The sequence below is a fragment of the Oncorhynchus gorbuscha genome, unplaced genomic scaffold (genome assembly GCF_021184085.1).
Source record: "Oncorhynchus gorbuscha isolate QuinsamMale2020 ecotype Even-year unplaced genomic scaffold, OgorEven_v1.0 Un_scaffold_7869, whole genome shotgun sequence".
Lineage (NCBI taxonomy): Eukaryota > Metazoa > Chordata > Actinopteri > Salmoniformes > Salmonidae > Oncorhynchus > Oncorhynchus gorbuscha.
The window spans coordinates 653-15,636 of NW_025751168.1; the positions used below are offsets into that span (position 1 = coordinate 653).

At 45.8% G+C, this 14,984-nt stretch overlaps 1 pseudogene; it reads right to left on the bottom strand.

Annotated features, from left to right (window-relative positions):
- Nucleotides 1-334: 334 nt before the first annotated feature.
- Nucleotides 335-14,756, bottom strand: LOC124029840 (annotated as a pseudogene).
- Between the last annotated feature and the right edge of the window lie 228 nt (nucleotides 14,757-14,984).

Sequence of the window (14,984 nt, forward strand, 5' to 3'; positions counted from 1 at the left end):
TATAAATACTATTGATATAACATAGTGTAGTTACTGTCTACTATTGATATAACATGGTGTGGTTACTGTCTACTATAAATACTATTGACATGGTGTGGTTACTGTCTACTATAAATACTATTGACATGGTGGTTACCGTCTACCATAAATACTATTGATATAACCTGGTGCGGCGCAGATAGTAGAGATAAAACCAATATTCCTGTTATGAAGAAATAAATGACTAATCTTCGTGAAATTGTAACTTATGTTGTTTGGTTTCTAACAGTGGGCTGTTATCCTGACTGAGAATGTCAAGTTTGGAGTTGAATGAAAATGGTTCGAATTACATCCCGAGAAGAATAACACTTGATTTATTTGAGATATATTTATTTTATTTCACAGATCTACCAGCGCCTAACATCAAGCCTGGTTCCTCTTCGGTCTTCTAGGAGAGGAAGGTTCGGACGGTGCCCTTGACCAGTCCTCTGCAGATGGGGCATTTCCTCAGAGAGGAGCACACTCTTACAGACCACCAGGTGACCACACGGGATGAAGACAATGTTCACCTCCTTGTCCATACACACCTTGCAGGTCCGCTCCTCTGCAGGCGCCGTAGCTGCTCCTCCATCGGCAGGTCTGGAGGGAAGAGGGAGAGGAAGAGGAGGAAGAATAGAGATGCAAAGTGAAAAACAACAGTAAACAGGAAGGGAGAGAGGATGCCTCAGCAGTTCAACTGAAATGTGTCTTCCTGAATCAGAGGTGCAGGGGACCAACGTCATCGGCGCCCAGGGAACAGTTGTTGGCTAACTGCCTTGCTCAAAGGCAAAACGGCAGAGTTTTCCACCTTGCTGGCTTGGGGATTTGAATGATGCTGCGCTCCCCTTTGGGGCCATCAGTGATGCGGCGCTCCCCCTTGGGGCCATCAGTGATGCGGCGCTCCCCTTGGGGCCATCAGTGATGCGCTCCCCTGGGGCCATCAGTGATGCGGCGCTCCCCTTGGGGCCATCAGTGATGCGGCGCTCCCCCTTGGGGCCATCAGTGATGCGGCGCTCCCCCTTGGGGCCATCAGTGATGCGGCGCTCCCCCTTGGGGCCATCAGTGATGCGGCGCTCCCCCTTGGGGCCATCAGAGGTGAACCTACCTGTTTTTGCTTCGTCATTATGATGTCATTGTGGGGTTTGTGATGTCATAATGGGGTATTTTGTGTAGAAAATGTGTGTGTGTGTGTGTGTGTGTGTGTGTGTGTGTGTGTGTGTGTGTGTGTGTGTGTGTGTGTGTGTGTGTGTGTGTGTGTGTGTGTGTGTGTATATATATATACCTGAGAGATCTTGACTTGGTGATGAGGCTTCGTTTGCCTGGGCTGAAAGGGTCATTGAGAACAAGAATTAAACAAGTTTGAAATTAAACTGGACTGAGCTGGGTGAAGTGGGACTAACTGGACTGAACTGAGTGAAGTGGGACTAACTGGACTGAACTGAGTGAAGTGGGACTAACTGAACTGGGTGAAGTGGGACTAACTGGACTGAGCTGGGTGAAGTGGGACCAACTGGACTGAGCTGGGTGAAGGTGGGGACTAACTGGACTGAGATGAGCTGGACCGAGCTGGGTGACTAACTCAACGATACTTTATAACCAGGCTCAGCATGGCCCTGAGCTGTAAAATAACCTTTCTATACAAGGATGGGTCAATCTGACGGTTTAGTAGGCTGACCTAGATCAGTTGTGCCTGACCCCTGATCTACCCACCAATCATTCCCACAGACAAGCTCAGAATGATACAACACATCCCACCATCCTTCCCAAACCTGGAAGGTTGAGCTGCACACCCATGACAAGGGGTTAAGGAGCTGAGGATTCCAAAACTAGGGGTTAAGGAGCTGAGGATTCCAAAACTAGGGGGTTAAGGGAGCTGAGGATTCCAAAACTAGGGGTTAAGGAGCTGAGGATTCCAAAACTAGGGGTTAAGGAGCTGAGGATTCCAAAAACTAGGGTTAAGGAGCTGAGGATTCCAAAACTAGGGTTAAGGAGCTGAGGATTCCAAAACTAGGGTTAAGGAGCTGAGGATTCCAAAACTAGGGGTTAAGGAGCTGAGGATTCCAAAACTAGGGGTTAAGGAGCTGAGGATTCCAAAACTAGGGGTTGAGAGCAGAAGGACTAGGGGTTAGGGGAGCTGAGGATTCCAAAACTAGGGTTAAGGAGCTGAGGATTCCAAAACTAGGGGTTAAGGAGCTGAGGATTCCAAAACTAGGGTTGAGAGCAGAAGGGGGGTTAAGGAGCTGAGGATTCCAAAACTAGGGGTTAAGGAGCTGAGGATTCCAAAACTAGGGGTTAAGGAGCTGAGGATTCCAAAACTAGGGTTAAGGAGCTGAGGATTCCAAAACTAGGGTTAAGGAGCTGAGGATTCCAAAACTAGGGGTTGAGAGCAGAAGGGACTAGGGGTTAGGGAGCTGAGGATTCCAAAACTAGGGGTTAAGGAGCTGAGGATTCCAAAACTAGGGGTTAAGGAGCTGAGGATTCCAAAACTAGGGGTTGAGAGCAGAAGGGACTAGGGGTTAAGGAGCTGAGGATTCCAAAACTAGGGGTTAAGGAGCTGAGGATTCCAAAACTAGGGGTTAAGGAGCTGAGGATTCCAAAACTAGGGGTTAAGGAGCTGAGGATTCCAAAACTAGGGGTTAAGGAGCTGAGGATTCCAAAACTAGGGGTTGAGAGCAGAAGGGACTAGGGGTTAGGGAGCTAGGCATTAGGAAACCAGGGCTTAGGGAGCTAGGGGTCTTAGGAAATTGAGGATTAGGAGCAGAAGAGAGCTAGGGAAGTGAAGGGACTAGAAGTTAGGGGACTAGGCGAGCCACAGTGAGGGATGATCAAGGTGAAGTCTCTAGCAGGTTAGGGTAAGGGGAAAATAAGTTAGGGTAAGAGGTAAGAGTTGAAAGGTCAGAAGTAAGGTTTACCCATAAGGTCTCTGAGCAGGTGGACATCGTTCTTCTGGATCCAGTTCCTGAAGACCTCAGCTGCTGCGTTCCCTTTAGTCAAGACCAAGTCTATCAGTCTGGCTGTCTGCTGCTGAGAGGACTGGCCCTGGAGACCACTGTATTCCTCTCCACCTGAAGAGACAGGGGTCAGAGGTCAGCACCAAGTCTATCAGTCTGGTTCAGAGGTGGAGACCACTGTATTCCTCTGCACCTGAAGAGACAGGGGACTGGCCCTGGAGACCACTGTATTCCTCTCCACCTGAAGAGACAGGGGGTTAGAGGTCGGCTGCTGGGAGGACTGGCCCTGGAGACCACTGTATTCCTCTCCACCTGAAGAGACAGGGGGTTAGAGGTCGGCTGCTGGGAGGACTGGCCCTGGAGACCACTGTATTCCTCACCTACTGTAGAGGTATCATTACATCAATATAGTACTGGAGTAGTAGCTAGTAGTATATTTGTAATAATATAAAGATATACTGATGGGCGCTCCAGGACCGACTAAACATTAATATTGTAGTAGTAGCAGCTTGTACTATATACCATGCAACTTGTAGTATATACCATGTATATACTACGTCATCAGTATATACCAGACTGATGACGTTCTGTTCCCTGAGGAGGTTCAAGACAGACTCACTCTTCACAACATAAATAATAATATAATATTTGTTAGTACTGTAGTAATATATTAGTAGTATAGACGTACTGATGACATTCTGCTCTCGGAGGAGGTTCAAGACAGACTCACTCTTCACAACATAAATAATAATATAATATTTGTTAGTACTGTGTAGTATATTAGTAGTATAGACGTACTGATGACATTCTGCTCTCGGAGGTGCTCCAGGACAGACTCAACACTCTTCAGGCGCAGGACCAACGCTGCCTGGTGTCTCTTCAAGAACGAATTACCATCTGAGAGAGGAGAGACAGGGGAGAGAGCGTTGGCATTCGATTCAGTTGGAGCTGGCACCAGAAGCTTATTAACTGGGCCAAGCCAGAGGACAACAGCTTCTCCTCAATGTCAGCAAGACAAAAGGGGCTGATCGTGGACTACAGGAACGGAGGGCAAGAGGACAAGTACATTAGTGTCTAGTTTGAGAAACAGACGCCTCACAAGTCCTCAACTGGCAGCTTCATTAAATAGTACCTGCAAAACACCAGTCTCCACATCAACAGTGAAGAGGCAACTCCGGGATGCCGGCCTTCTAGGCAGAGTACCTTCTAGGTTTTCTAGGCAGAGTTGTCAAGACAAAGCCACATCTCAGACTGGCCAACAAAAAGAAAAGATTAAGATGGGAAAAAGAAAACCCTGTTTTGCGGTTCCTATTTAATTCAGCTGCCAGTTGAGGACTTGTGAGGCGTCTGTTTCTCAAACTAGACACTCTAATGTACTTGTCCTCTTGCTCAGTTGTGCACCGCCTCCCAATCCTCTTTCTATTCTGGTTAGGGACAGTTTACGCTCTTCTGTGAAGGGAGTAGTACACAGCGTTGTACGAGATCTTCAGTTTCTTGGCAATTTCTTGCATGGAATAGCCTTCATTTCTCAGAACAAGAATAGACTGACGAGTTTCAGAAGAAATTTCTTTGTTTCTGGCCATTTTGAGCCTGTAATCGAACCCCCAAATGCTGATGCTCCAGATTCTCAACTAGTCTAAAGGCCAGTTTTATTGCTTCTTTAATCAGAACAACAGTTTTCAGCTTTGCAAAAGGGTTTTCTAATGATCAATTAGCCTTTTTAAAATGATAAACTTGGATTAGCTAACACAACGTGCCATTGGAACACAGGAGTGATGGTTGCTGATAATGGGCCTCTGTACTCCTATGTAGATATTCCATTAAAAAACAGCGGTTTGCAGCTACAATAGTCATTTACAACATTAACAACGTCTACACTGTATTTCTGAATGACGATATTTTAATGGACAAAAAAAAGTGTGCTTTTCTTCCAAAAACAGGGAAACTTCAAGTGACACTAAAACTTTTGAACGGTAATGTACATACCTCAATTACCTCATACCCCTGCACGTTGACTTGGTACTCTGTGTGTATATAGAGCCAAGTTATCGTTACTGCTGTGTATTTATTCAGCTCTTGGTATCCACCCGCTGTGTAAGCATATGACAAATACAATTTGATTTGAACCCTAGAAACAGACGCCTGCTGTACCAGAAGCCATCTCCTCGGTCAGCATCTCTCCTCCTCTACCTCATATCAGCTGTGCCACAAGCCATCTCCCTCGGTCAGCATCTCTCCTCCTCTACCTCATATCAGCTGTGCCACAAGCCATCTCCTCGGTCAGCATCTCTCCCTCCCCTCTCTCCCTCCTCCGGTCAGCATCTCTCCTCCTCTACTCATCAGCTGTGCCACAAGCCATCTCCTCGGTCAGCATCTCCCTCCCTACCAGAAGCCATCTCCTCGGTCAGCATCTACCAGAAGCCATCTTCCTCGGTCCTCTCCTCCTCCCATCAGCCGTACCAGAAGCCATCTCTCGGTCAGCATCTCCCCTCCCTCCCATCAGCCGTACCACAAGCCCTCTCCTCGGTCAGCATCTTCCCTCCCTAACAGAAGCCATCTCCTCGGTCAGCATCTCCCCTCCCTCCCATCAGCCGTACCAGAAGCCATCTCCTCGTTCAGCATCTCTTTCTCCTCCTCTCTCCTTTGGTCCTCGGCAGACAGCAGGTCTGAGACCAGTTCCTGGACCGTCTTGTAGTTCTCTCCGATGGTCAGGATCTTACTCTGGACCTGTAGATTATAGACACACAAGACTGAGTCCCTCTGCTTAAAACCTCTTGGTGTTAGGGGGCAGTATTTTCATTTTTTGGAGAAAAAAACGTTCCCGTTTTAAACGGGATATTTTGTCAGGAAAAGATGCTAGAATATGCATATAATTGACTAACATTTCCAAAACTGTAAAGATATTGTCTGTGAGTATAACATAACTGATGTTGCAGGCGAAAGCCTGAGAAAAATCCAATCCGGAAGTGCCCCAGGTTTTGAAAGCTCTGCGTTCCAATGCGTCCCTATTCAGCTGTGAATGTACCATCAATGAGCTTACGCTTTCTACGTATTCCCCAAGGTGTCTACAGCATTGTGACGTAGTTTTACGCATCTCTGTTGAAGAATAGCCGTAGGCGGCCACATTGCGTAAGTGGTCACATGGTGGCTCGAGAGAGATTCTCGCGTAAAATACAGAGGTAGCCATTACTCCAATCGGTCCTACTGAAAAACTAATTGTCCCGATGGATATATTATCGAATAGATATTAGAAAAACACCTTGAGAATGGATTCTAAACAACGTTTGCCATTTTTCTGTCGATATTATGGAGCTAATTTGGAATATTTTTCGGAGTTGTGGTGACCGCAATTTCCGGGCGATTTCTCAGCCAAACGTGAAGAACCAACGGAGCTATTTCGCCTTCAAAAATAATATTTTGGGAAAAAATGAACTTTGGCTGTCTATCTGGGAGTCTCGTGAGTGAAAACATCTGAAGTTCATCAAAGGTAAACGATTTAATTTGATTGCTTTTCTGATTTCCGTGACAAGGTTGCCTGCTGCTAGCAAGGCATAAAGCTATGCTAGGCTATGATAAACTTACACAAATGCTTGTCTAGCATTGGCTGTAAAGCATATTTTGAAAATCTGAGATGACAGGGTGATTAACAAAAGGCTAAGCTGTGTTCCAATATATTTCACTTGTGATTTTCATCAATAGGAAGATTTTCTAGGAAGATTTATGTCCATTGCGTTATGCTAATTAGTGTCAGATGATGACAACGGTCCCGTTCACGGGATGGGGTGTCACCACAGGTTAATGGAAATATACACTGAACAATGATATAAAAACGCAACATGCAACCATTTCAATGATTCTACTGAGTTACAGTTCATATGAGGAAATCAGTCAATTGAAATACATTCATTAGGTCCTAATCTATGGAGGTCACATTGTGACGGCGCTGAATTTTCTGAACCGTCTCAGTGCAGCTCCTTCCAATAGGGCGCTTTCCCTTTAATTCCCAATTAAATAGCCAGTATCAGCTGCGCAAAAGTGGGGTTGTGATGGAGACGTGACTGAGGATGTGTTCAACCCTCAGTTCCCGAAGCTTCTCTATTCCGTTGTTTTGTTGCCGTTAAACGTGTGTTTTGTTGCCTAATAGAGTTTACCCAGGATCGGATCCACTCTTTGCGTCCCTGGACTACACCTCTCCGTTCTTCGTGGCCTTTCTCCGCTGGAGATCTATTGGCGGATTGGATTGTCTGACTGACCGACTGACTACCACCTTTTTGTATACGGTATTTCATTTGTTTGGATGTGATGTATACTGTGATTTGTGTAGTTAGTGGTAGTTGAGGACTTAATTAAGAGTTGATCCGCTTTAAGGTTCTGTGGTAAAGTAATTGTTATATTGATTGTATGTTTAATACTGGGTTTACGCTACACGGAACGAACGGACAAACATCGCGTGACAAAAGTCACTTGAGTTCACTGAACTCCTTTACCGGGCAGGACTCTTTTTAGGCCCGAGGTACAGGACATTTCTGGAGGAACCAGAACTCATTGTGATATTATTATATATGTGTGTAATCATTGTTGTTGCTAATACAACCCACGCAACAGAATATAATTGTTTTTGAAGTTCTTTTCAATGTTTTAAGGGTTTATGAAAAGTTTATTTCCATCCTGACTTTTACATACGTCCTTTGTATTGGTGTAGACTTGACGGACCAGATGGGACTCATTCCCACCCAAACTAAAAGGAGAAACCAATGTTTTCTCTGGTAGGCACAACCTACCTGGCACCCCTATAAATAATAACCTCAAGTCAAAACCGTTACAACATGACTGGGAATACATTCATTAGGTCCTAATCTATGGATGTCACATGACTGGGAATACATTCATTAGGTCCTAATCTATGGATGTCACATGACTGGGAATACAGATCTGGGAATACATCTCATTGGTAGGTCACAGATACCTTTGGAAAAGAAATGGCTAATCTATGGATGTCACATGACGGGCCTAATCTATGGGTCTCATCACGGTCCTAATCTATGGATTCATGAGTGCTATTCAGATACCTTTAAAAGAAATGGCCGGTATTTCGATCAAAATGCCGTGGTGTTCGTTGTCTGTACCTTATGCCTGCCCATACCATTACCCCACCATGGGCCACTTTATTCACAACGTTGACATCAGCAAACCGCTCGCCCACACGACGCCATACACGTGGTCTGCAGTTATGCGGTCAGTTGGACTTGCTGCCAAATTCTCTAAAACAATGTTGGAGGCGGCTTATGGTAGAGAAATGAATATTAAATTATCTGGCAACAGCTCTGATGGACATTCCTACAGTCAGCATGCCAATTGCATGCTCCCCCAACTTGACACATCTGTGGCGTTGTGTTGTGTTGTGTGACAAAACTGCACATTTTAGAGTGGCATTTTATTGATATGCCACACCTGTCAAGTGGATGGATTATTTTGTTAAAGGACAAATGCTCACTAACAGGGATGTAAACACATTTGTGCATAGAATTTGAGATATGCTTTCTGTGTGGGAATAAAAAATAAAAAATAAAAATCGGGATATTTTATTTCAGTTCATGAAACCAACACTTTACATGTTGTGTTTATATTTTTGTTCAGTGTATTTTTATAGACACACAGGACAGGGAGTCAATCAGCGTCATGGAATATAATTAGATTATGTACCGTCTGCTTGACCAGGCCACGCTCAAATCCCATCTCTAGAGCCGACACAACCACCGGAGTGTTCATCATCACTGCATCTTCTGACCGCTCCTCACCTGGACCCAGGTTCACCACTAGAGGGAGAGGGGTGAGCGAGAGGGAGGGGAGAGGGGGAGAGAGGGGGAGAGGGGTGAGCGGGAGAGAGAGAGAGAGTGAGCGGTGGGAGAGAGAGAGAGAGAGCGGGGAGAGAGCGGAGAGAGAGAGAGAGAGCGGGGAGAGAAGGAGGAGAGAGAAGAGAGAGCGGGAGAGAGAGAGAGAGCGGGAGATTAGAGAGAGAAAGCGGGAGAGAGAGAAGATTAGCGGGAGATTATTAGCGAGAGAAAGGGAAGCGGGAAGAGAGAGAGAGCGGGAGAGAGATTATTATTAGCGGGGAGAGAGGAGAGCGGGAGCTTAGGGAGGAGAGGGAGGGAGGGAAGAGCGGGGGAGGAGAAGCGGGGCGGGAGAGGAGAGCGGGAGAGTGAGATTAGCGGGAGAGAGAGAGAGAGCGAGACGGGGAGAGAGAAGAGAGAGAGAGAAGCGAGAGGAGAGAAGAGCGAGAAGAGAGAAAGCGAGGAGAGAGAGAAGCGGAGAGAGAGAGAGAGAGAGAGAGCGGAGAGAGAGAAGAGCGGAGAGAGAGAGAGAGCGAGAGAGAGAGAGCGGGAGAGAGAGAGAGGGAGAGGGAGCGGGAGAGAGAGGGGAGCGGGGAGAGAGAGGGAGCAGGAGGGAGAGAGAGGGGGAGCAGGAGGGAGGGGAGGGAGGGAGCAGGAGGGAGGGAGGGAGGAGCAGAGAGAGAGGAGGGAGGGTGCGGGAGAGAGGGGAGAGAGGGAGCGGGAAGAGGGAGAGGGAGGGAGCAGGAGAGAGAGAGGGGGAAGGAGGGTGCGGGAGAGAGAGAGAGGGGAGGGAGAGAGAGGGAGCGGGGAGAGAGGGAGGGAGGGAGCAGGGAGAGAGAGGGGGGGAGGGAGGGTGCGGGAGAGAGAGAGCGGGGAGGGAGGGGGAGCGGGAGAGAGAGGGAGGGAGGGAGCGGGAGAGAGAGAGGGAGGGAGGGAGGGAGCGGGGGAGGGAGAGGGAGCAGGAGGGAGAGGGGAGGGGAGAGGGAGGGAGGAGAGCGGGAGGGGAGGGAGGGAGCGGGAGGGAGGGAGAGCGGGAGGGGAGCGGGAGGGATGGAGCGGGAGGGAGAGGGAGGGAGGAGGAGGGGAGGGAGCGGGTGAGAGAGGGAGGGAGGGAGCGGGTGAGAGGAGGAGGGAGGGAGCGGGTGAGAGGAGGTAGGGAGCGGGAGGGAGGGAACTGTTAGCGTTATGGTTGCTGCTATGGAAACTGGTGGTTCCCTTTCCAGTGGGTCACTCTTTACAACACAGCTATGGAGAGTGGAGCTCAACCAACCCATAATGAAGAGCTCTAAAATCATCCACGCCTGACAAGCCCAATGAAAGGTACTGGAAGCCCTGCTTTCTCCAGGCGATAAAACCGAGGTCCGGGTTAATTCCCGCAATTCTTCCACTCTTCACCTCGCTGAGCAGGTGCTACAACAGTGTGTTCTTCATCCCTGGATGTTGTCAGAGTTTAGTCTGTTTTCCTGTTTTTCCTACAACACCTATTTATTCTTCTGCCTGTTTAGTTAACTTGCTATAAGTAAGGTGGTAAAGTCAGGTGTTCAGTTAATTAGCTGTAAAACACACAGCAGCTAGTATATTTAAAAACTACAATAATAAATTAATATATTAGTAGAATGTTTTGTTATATATTGTCAAGACACCAAGTGTCCAAAAACTTTGTTACTCACATGGTGGGTCCACAAACTCCCTGGAGATGCTGTCCCCATTGGTCAGGAGCTGTAGGGGAGGAGCCAGGAGAGTTAACTTCATGTTCGACTGATGTTCAGATCAGTCAGATGGATCTTTATTCACATCACAATGTTCTACCAGACACCTAATCAATACACACCTAATCAATATATGATTGTATAAACAATTCATTGATGTTAGGGTGTATAGACGGTGTATAGACAGGTCATTGATGTTAGGGTGTATAGATCGGTGTATAGACAGGTCATTGATGTTAGGGTGTATAGACAGGTCATTGATGTTAGGGTGTATAGATGGTGTATAGACAGATCATTGATGTTAGGGTGTATAGACGGTGTATAGACAGGTCATTGATGTTAGGGTGTATAGGCGGTGTATAGACAGGTCATTGATGTTAGGGTGTATAGACAGGTCATTGATGTTAGGGTGTATAGACGGTGTATAGACAGGTCATTGATGTTAGGTGTATAGACGGTGTATAAACAGGTCATTGATGTTAGGGTGTATAGACAGGTCATTGATGTTAGGGTGTATAGGCGGTGTATAGACAGGTCATTGATGTTAGGGTGTATAGGCGGTGTATAGACAGGTCATTGATGTTAGGTGTATAGACGATGTATAGACAGGTCATTGATGTTAAGGTGTATAGACAGGTCATTGATGTTAAGGTGTATAGACAGGTCATTGATGTTAAGGTGTATAGACAGGTCATTGATGTTAAGGTGTATAGACAGGTCATTGATGTTAAGGTGTATAGACAGGTCATTGATGTTAGGGTGTATAGACAGGTCATTGATGTTAGGGTGTATAGACAGGTCATTGATGTTAGGGTGTATAGACAGGTCATTGATGTTAGGGTGTATAGGCGGTGTATAGACAGGTCATTGATGTTAGGGTGTATAGACGGTGTATAGACAGGTCATTGATGTTAGGGTGTATAGCGGTGTATAGACAGGTCATTGATGTTAGGGTGTATAGACGGTGTATAGACAGGTCATTGATGTTAGGGTGTATAGACTGTGTATAGACAGGTCATTGATGTTAGGGTGTATAGACTGTGTATAAACAGGTCATTGATGTTAGAGGTGTATAGACAGGTCATTGATGTTAGGGTGTATAGACGGTGTATAAACAGGTCATTGATGTTAGGGTGTATAGACAGGTCATTGATGTTAGGGTGTATAGATGGTGTATAGACAGGTCATTGATGTTAGGGTGTATAGGAGGGTGTATAGACAGGTCATTGATGTTAGGGTGTATAGACGGTGTATAGACAGGTCATTGATGTTAGGGTGTATAGGCGGTGTATAGACAGGTCATTGATGTTAGGGTGTATAGGCGGTGTATAGACAGGTCATTGATGTTAGGGTGTATAGACGGTGTATAGACAGGTCATTGATGTTAGGGTGTATAGACGGTGTATAGACAGGTCATTGATGTTAGGTGTATAGCGGTGTATAGACAGGTCATTGATGTTAGGGTGTATAGACGGTGTATAGACAGGTCATTGATGTTAGGGTGTATAGACGGTGTATAGACAGGTCATTGATGTTAGGGTGTATAGACGGTGTATAGACAGGTCATTGATGTTAGGGTGTATAGACAGGTCATTGATGTTAAGGTGTATAGACAGGTCATTGATGTTAGGTGTATAGACAGGTCATTGATGTTAAGGTGTATAGACAGGTCATTGATGTTAAGGTGTATAGACAGGTCATTGATGTTAAGGTGTATAGACAGGTCATTGATGTTAAGGTGTATAGACAGGTCATTGATGTTAGGGTGTATAGACAGGTCATTAGACAGGTCATTGATGTTAGGTGTATAGACAGGTCATTGATGTTAGGGTGTATAGACAGGTCATTGATGTTAAGGTGTATAGACAGGTCATTGATGTTAAGGTGTATAGACAGGTCATTGATGTTAAGGTGTATAGACAGGTCATTGATGTTAAGGTGTATAGACAGGTCATTGATGTTAAGGTGTATAGACAGGTCATTGATGTTAGGGTGTATAGACAGGTCATTGATGTTAGGGTGTATAGACTGTGTAGACAGGTCATTGATGTTAGGGTGTATAGACAGGTCATTGATGTTAGGGTGTATAGACAGGTCATTGATGTTAGGGTGTATAGACAGGTCATTGATGTTAGGGTGTATAGACAGGTCATTGATGTTAGGGTGTATAGACAGGTCATTGATGTTAGGTGTATAGACGGTGTATAGACAGGTCATTGATGTTAGGTGTATAGACGGTGTATAGACAGGTCATTGATGTTAGGGTGTATAGACGGTGTATAGACAGGTCATTGATGTTAGGGTGTATAGGCGGTGTATAGACAGGTCATTGATGTTAGGGTGTATAGACGGTGTATAGACAGGTCATTGATGTTAGGTGTATAGACGGTGTATAGACAGGTCATTGATGTTAGGGTGTATAGGCGGTGTATAGACAGATCATTGATGTTAGGGTGTATAGACGGTGTATAGACAGGTCATTGATGTTAGGGTGTATAGACGGTGTATAGACAGGTCATTGATGTTAGGGTGTATAGACGGTGTATAGACAGGTCATTGATGTTGTGTAGGTGTATAGACAGGTCATTGATGTTAGGGTGTATAGACGGTGTATAGACAGGTCATTGATGTTAGGGTGTATAGACAGGTGATCAGACAGGTGTTGATGTGTATAGACAGGTCATTGATGTTAGGTGTATAGACAGGTCATTGATGTTAGGTGTATAGACAGGTCATTGATGTTAGGTGTGAATACGGTGTATAGACAGAAGCAGGTGTTACCTGTTCAAAGAGCCGAGGAAGCGAGCCTGGATCTGATGGACAAACTCCTGACCTTTCTCCTGAGCAGGTACTGACACCTAGGGATTGTTAATATACTGACGGGTTACCATAGTAACATATACTGAAAGTGTTACCATAGTCACAGTAATATATACTGACACCTAGAGGTTAATATATACTGACGGGTTACCATAGTAACATATACTGTTACCATAGTCACAGTAACATATACTGACAGGTTACCATAGTCACAGTAATATATACTGACACCTAGAGGTTAATATATACTGACAGGTTACCATAGTCACAGTAATATATACTGACACCTAGAGGTTAATAGATACTGACGGTTACCATAGTCGGTAATATATACTGACAGGTTACCATAGTAACATATACTGACAGGTTACTATAGTAACATATACTGGACAGGTTACCGTAGTCACAGTAATATATAGACATTGCAGTAATCCATTCTGGAGGGTGAGTTGACCAGTTCAGAGAGCTGCCTACTGGCTCGGTCTAGTACTATTTGTTGACCAGTTCAGAGAGCTGCCTACTGGCTGGGTCTAGTACTATTTGTTGACCAGTTCCAGAGAGCTGCCTACTGGCTCTGTCTAGTACTATTTGTTGACCTGTGTAGCTCAGTTGGTAGAGCATGGCGCATGTAACGCCAGGGTAGTGGGTTCATCCCGGGACCACCCATACGTAGAATGTATGCACACATGACTGTAAGTCGCTTTGGATAAAAGCGTCTGCTAAATGGCATATATTATTATTATTATTATAGTTCAGAGAGCTGACTACTGGCACCGGTCTAGTACTATTTGTTGACCAGTTCAGCTGAGCTGCCTATTTGTTGACCAGTTCAGAGGCTGCCTACTGGCTGGGTCTCTAGTACTATTTGTTGACCAGTTCAGAGCTGACTACTGGCCGGTCTAGTACTATTTGTTTACCGGATTCAGAGAGCTGACTACTGGCTCGGTCTAGTACTATTTTTACCAGTTCAGAGCTGCCAGACGGTCTAGTACTATTTGTTTACTGCTGGCTTCGGTCTAGTACTATTTGTTTACCAGTTCAGAGAGCTGACTACTGGCTCGGTCTAGTACTATTTGTTGACCAGTTCAGAGAGTTGCCTACTGGCTCGGTCTAGTACTATTTGTTTACCAGTTCAGAGAGCTGACTACTGGCTCGGTCTAGTACTATTTGTTTACCAGTTCAGAGAGCTGCATTGGCTCGGTCTAGTACTATTTGTTGACCAGTTCAGAGAGCTGACTACTGGCTCGGTCTAGTACTATTTTTCCAGTTGTTCAATCAGCTTGTCACTAACACACACACGCAATCTAACGCAAAGGGGTGGTTACCTAGGGAACCATTTGGCGTGCTCCACCAGGGGCCGGCCACCTGATGCTCCCCAGCATCTCAGACCCCGTCACAGCAGAAACACTTCACGTCATCATTACGCCCTGCAGCACTTTTTTACACATCATCATTACACCCCACCACACACACACACCATCATTACGCCCTGCAACACACACACACACACACACACCATCATCATTACGCCTGCAACACACACCATCATTACGCCCTGCAACACACACACACACACCATTATCATGCCCTGCAACACACACACACACCATCATTACGCCCTGCAATATACACACATCATCATTACGCCCTGCAAC